The 5,973-nt window shown below is 38.0% G+C and overlaps 1 long non-coding RNA gene across 1 annotated transcript in view; it reads right to left on the bottom strand.

Moving 5' to 3' along the window:
* LOC108537044 (uncharacterized) overlaps window positions 1-4,180 on the bottom strand; it is a 23,184-nt gene extending 19,004 nt beyond the window's left edge. The window contains exons 1-2 of the long non-coding RNA XR_001887699.1: window positions 4,138-4,180; window positions 2,822-3,073 (exon numbers count right to left, since the gene is read on the bottom strand). This is a non-coding gene — a long non-coding RNA (uncharacterized LOC108537044). The remainder of the gene's footprint in view (window positions 1-2,821; window positions 3,074-4,137) is intronic.
* Window positions 4,181-5,973: the final 1,793 nt, after the last annotated feature.

The raw sequence follows: 5,973 nt of genomic DNA, 5'->3' as shown, positions 1-5,973 counted from the left end.
GGCCTCTTTTCTCTTTCGACAGACTCTTGCTCTGTTGCCAGGCTGGAGGGCAGTGGCCTGATCTCAGCTAACCGCAACATTGCCTCTGGGGTTCAAGCGATTCCCCTGCCTCAGCCTCCCAAGTAACTGGGATTACAGGCATGCGCCACCATGCCCAGATAATTTTTTGTATTTTAGTAGAGACGGGTTTTCACTATATAGGCTGAAATGGTCTCAATCTCCTGACCTCGTGATCCACCTGCCTCGGCCTCCCAAAGTGCTAGGATTACAGGCGTGAGCCACGGCGCCTGGCCAAGAATTGCCTGTATTCTGAAGTTTAGATGCCCAAACTGCAAAACAGAGTAATGATTGAGGAAAAAAAAAGTCACATATTTATATGTCTAATTGCAATTCAATGTTTTAAAGTAATTTTTTTTCTTATCTTTCAAGATACTAAATAATTGAAATTTCTTAGAACTCATTTGTTTCCAACAAGGTCAGCATGAATACACCAGTTCCTCACCACCCTGGGCAACCCTATCATCAGGGCATAGATTGAGTGTCATGATGGTACTGTTAGTCCTCTGAAACTCAGCAGCTCCCACCACCACTATGTGTTATGCATTGCAATTTCAATTACCGCAATGACTTGATTTTTAAATTGATCATCAAGGAAATCATTTTAGAATAATTCTGTTGTTAAGGTGCTTCTTGACTTAATCTCTGAGACAGATTACCTTCTATTTTAAATTTGTTTATATTAAGTGGCAGAAGAATAGCATGATTCTCTACCACTCCCTTATCCCAAAGTGTATATTTTCTCTTGACTGAAAATGGTGACTTGGGTACTTTACTCAATTCACTTAATTCCAGAAAATTGGAGCCAAATTTTGCCTCATTACAATGTCCTACATGTCTCAGAAGGCAGATTTTCTACTCTGACAAATTCAGTTCAATTTCATCTCCAAACATTATTTTGTATGTGGCTGAATACATTAGACACTTTGAGCCGGCCTTAAGAGAGACAGTGTTTCTATTGAGAAATTTTGAAAATAATTAAACATTTAAAACAGTAATGCTCCTAGTCGTAAAAGCTCTGGGTTTACCAAGCTTCTTAACCAAACTTAAAAAGTAACCCAATACTCACAATAACATTAGTCATTATTATAGTAGTAGTATTACTACTATTGTTTATAGTAATACTATTACTACCATAATACTAGTAGTAATTTAATAGTAATAGTAGTGAAGAAATTTTTTCTTATCTTTCAAGGCACTAAATAATTGAAATTTCTTAGAAACTACTACTATACTGCTATAATAGTAGTAGTAATACTACTATTAATATTTATTGTTACCTCAATTAATAGTTACTAAGTAGTTATTCTGTGCTCCACAATGTACAAAGAGCCTTCCCTCATTTAAGATTCATTTTTGACTCTCTAAGTTTGCCATGGTGAAACTCAGAGAATTACATAAATTGTCCAATGTTGCACAATAGTAAGTGACAGGTAGAGTCAAGATTTAAAGATAACTATGCTTGACTTCTAAGCCCACAATATTTAATTGTACTTACCATTTGAATAAATTATCCCATTTATAAAATCCAAAAGCAAATGTTCCACTCATTTATCTCTAATTGGTCATTTTTTTTTTTTTTTTGACGGAGTCTTACACTGTTGCCCAGGCTAGAGTGCAGTGGTGCGATCTTGGCTCACTACAACCTCTGCCTCCCGAGTTGAAGCAATTCTATCTCAGCCTCCCAAGTAGCTGAGACTGCAGGCATGAGCCATCATGCTCGGCTAATTGTGTGTGTGTGTGTGTGTGTGTGTGTGTGTGTTTTAAATTTTTAGTAGAGACGGGGTTTCACCGTGTTAGCCAGGATGGTCTCAATCTCTTGACCTTGTGATCCACCCACCTCAGCCTCCCAAAGTGCTGGGATTACAGGCATGAGACAACCGCGCCTCACCTCTAATTTTTCAAAGGTAGGAATGTTATACTTTTGCAGAGAATGAAATTAGATCTTTATCTCTCACCATACACAAAAATCAACTCAAAATGGATTAGACTTAAAAGCAAGACCAAAAATTATGAAGCTACTAAAGGAAAACATAGGGGAAATACTTCATGACATTGGTCCAGGCATGGATTTTATGGATAAAACCTCAAAAGCACAGACAACAAAAACAAAAATCAACAAATATGATTACATCAAAAAGGCCTCTTTAGAATCAAGAGACAACCTATAGAATGGAAGAAATATTTGCCACCTATGCATATGACCAGGGTTTAATACCCAAAATAAGAAACTCAAACAACTCAGTAGCAAAAAACAAAACAAACAAACAAAAAAACACCAAATAATTTAAAATGGGCAAAAGAACTTAATAAATACTTCTCAACAAAATAAAATAAGCATGGCCAATGAGTACATAAAAAAAGTTCAATGTCACTAATCCTCAGGAAAATGCAAATCAAAACCACGAGATCTAACTTTACACCTATTATTCATCTAGTATATACTGAACTTTGCCAATAGAACAATTGGCTTTTGGAAAACAATTTCCCTCACAATTACTTTATCTTGAATATTTTTGTTTAAATAAAAAAACTCAAATAATTTAAAAATTGGCAAAATGAACCTAATAAATACTTCTCAACAAAATAAAATAAACACAGCCAATGAGTACATAAAAAAAAGTTCAATGTCACTAATCCTCAGGAAAATGCAAATCAAAACCATGAGATCTAACCTTACACCTGTTATTCATCTAGTATATGCTGAAATTTGCCCATAGAATAATTGGCTTTTGGAAAACAATTCCCCTCACAATTACTTTACCTTGAATATTTTTCTTCTTGTAGTTAAACAAATGATGCTCATCTGTGGTTTTTGTAGTGTACGTTGAAATAATGGGGAGAATCAGCATGGAAGGAAGAGAAGTTTATCTTTCCTCCTTCTTGCTTCCAGAGTCATCTGCTCAGACTTCCTGAGCTTTCTCATTCATGAGATGGGTGTCCTCAATAACCTTCACAATTCGGTGTGTGGTCATTTCAAATTGACACTTCCAGAGTGACACTTCCAGAGGGACACCTGGAAGCACAACATAAAAGGGAAAAAGGCATTTGTCAAATAAAAAATGAAAATGTGGCCAGGCATGCTGACCCACGCCTGTCATCCTAGCACTTTTAGAGGCCAAGGTGGATAGATCACTTGAGCTCAAGAGTTTGAGACCAGCCTGGTCAATATAGGAAGACCCCTGTCTCTACAAAAAATTAGCTGGGCATGGTGGCACACACCTGTGATCCCAGCTACTCAGTAGGCTAAGGTGAGAGGATCACCCAAACCCAGGACGTGGAGTTTGCAGAGAGCCAAGATCACACCACTGCATATCAGCCTGGATGACAGAGTGAGACCCTGCCTCAAAAAATAAATACACAAATAAAAATAAAAACGTAAGGGGAATGAGAAAGGCAGAAACTCGGTTCTAGTTTTGTTACATGGAACAAACATTCCAGTTTTAGTCAAATATTTGCCACCTTTATAGCAGAATATTTTGTTATGTGAGTTCTATTTTCCCCTTTGATTTATAAGAAACCCTGACAATTAATGAGATGGCAGCTGTTAGTATCCTAGAAAATTTGCTGAGGGTCTACTAATCCTTTCAATCCGGCCAGTGTTTCTGAGTGAAGCAGCAACATGCCTGCTTTTGCCTGGTTTCCCCAACTGAGTAAAATTTCATGAAAGCAATTCCTCACCAACATAAAGAAAGTTCCCCAAGCAAGGTAAAGTTAAATCCTTCCAATCCCTTCTTTAGGAGATAATGTGGATTATAGGGAAGTAGTAGGTATGAGTGGGCTAGGAAATTGTTGGGTAATAAAAATAACTTTATTTTTTCTTTTGGGCAAGGAAGCAATTTATAAAACCAAGATTAAAATAAAAAAATATATGCTGCCGTTGGTAAATTCCTGAGAAAAGGCGAAGAGGTTGATGAGATAAAAGTGTAAAACACAGAAACAGGCTGGACTTGGTGGCTCACACCTGTAATCCTAGCACTCTGGGAGACCAAGGCAGGCGGATTGCCTGAGCTCAGGTGTTAGAGACCAACCCGGGCACCCTGGCGATACCCTGAGTCTATTAAAAATACATAAAATTACCTGGGTGTGGTGGTGCGCACCTGTAGTCCCAGCTACTCCAGAGGCTGAGGCATGAGAATCACTTGAACCTGGAGACAGAGGTTGCAGTGAGCTGAGATCGCACCACTGCACTCCAGCCTAGGTGACAGATCAAGACTTTGTCTCAAAAAATATAAAAAATTAAAACTAAAAAAAGAACAAGCACAGCATCAAAACAATAAAGAACATTAAGATTTATAATAAAGTTTATGATAAAAGAGTACTAAAAATACTTTTCACCAGAATATATAAAGAAGTCTTACAACTCAACAACAGAAAGACCATCAGTTAAAACATGGTCAATGAATCTGATTAGGTATTTTACCAAAGAAGACAGACAGTGGCCGGCCTCAGTAGCTCATGCCTATAATCCCAGCACTTTGGGAGGCCAAGGTGGGCAGATCACCTGAGGTCAGGAGTTCAAGATCAGCCTGACCAACATAGAGAAACCCTATCTGAACTAAAACTACAAAATTAGCTTGGCATGGTGGCGCATGCCGGTAATCCCAGCTACTTGGGAGGCTGAGGCAGGAGAATCTCTTGAACCTGGGAGGCGGAGGTTGTGGTGAGTCAAAATCGCGCCATTGCACTCCAGCCTGGGCAACAAGAGTGAAACTCCATTTCAAAACAAACAAACAAACAAAACAAAGAAGACAGACAAATGGCCATTAACCATCTGAAAAGATGTTCAACATCATTAGTCATTAGGGAAATGCAAATCAAAACCACAATAAGAACACTTCACACCTCTATAATGCCCATAATCAAAAAGACACACAAAAAAAAGTACAGGCAAGGATGTGGAGAAATTGGAACACTCATACAGTCATACACTGCTGGTGGGAATGTAAAATTGGATAGCTGCTTTGAAAAACAGTCTTATAGTTCCTCAAAAGATTAAAACCAGTTGCCCTATGACTCAAAAATTGTACTCCTGGATATTCACCCAAGAGGAACATATGTCCACATGGAGTTCACAGCAACATCACTCATAATAGTCAAAACTTGTAAACAACCCAGTGTCCATCAACTGATAAATAAAATGTGATAAACCTCTACAATAGAATATTACTTAGCAATAAGAAAAAAATAAAGTTACTGGCTGGGCATGATGGCTCACGTCTTTAATCTCAGCACTTTGGGAGGCTGAGGTGAGAGGATTGCTTGAGCCCAGGAGTTCAAGACCACCCCAGGCAATATGGCGAAACCCCAGCTCTTCAAAAACTACAAAAAATTTAGCTGGGTCATGGTGGCGCATAACTATGATCCAAACTACTCAGGAAGCTGAGATGGGAAGATCACTTGAGCCCAGGAGATCAAGGCTACAATGAGCCGAAATCAAGCCACTGCACCCCAGGCTGGGCAATGGAGTGAGGCCTGTCTGAAAAAAATAAAAACTAAAAATTTAAAAAATTACTGATTCATGCTACCATATAGATAACTCTTAAAAATATTATGTTAGGTGAAATGAGCCAGACACAAAAGGACAAATATCAGGTGATTCCACTTATATGAGGTACCTGCGATAGGCAAATTCATAGAGACAGACAGCAAAATAGAGGTTACTAGCAGCTAGGGGAGGGATGATGTTGATTTATTATTTAATGGGTACAGACAGTCTCTGTTTGAGATGATGAAAAAATTCCAGAAATAAATAGAAGTGATGCTTGCACAGCATTGTAAGAGTACTTAATGCCACTAAGTTGTACATTTTAAAGTGGTTAAGATGGTACATTTTATGTTATGTATATTTTGCCAGAATTTTAAAAAATAATTGACAAAGTTTAGACAATTTTAAAGAGAGCAAAAGATTTGCGG

The sequence above is a fragment of the Rhinopithecus bieti genome, unplaced genomic scaffold (genome assembly GCF_001698545.2).
Source record: "Rhinopithecus bieti isolate Rb0 unplaced genomic scaffold, ASM169854v2 scaffold_14874, whole genome shotgun sequence".
Lineage (NCBI taxonomy): Eukaryota > Metazoa > Chordata > Mammalia > Primates > Cercopithecidae > Rhinopithecus > Rhinopithecus bieti.
Note: the sequence above shows the minus strand (reverse complement) of the source record. Positions and strands in the feature narration are given on the sequence as shown.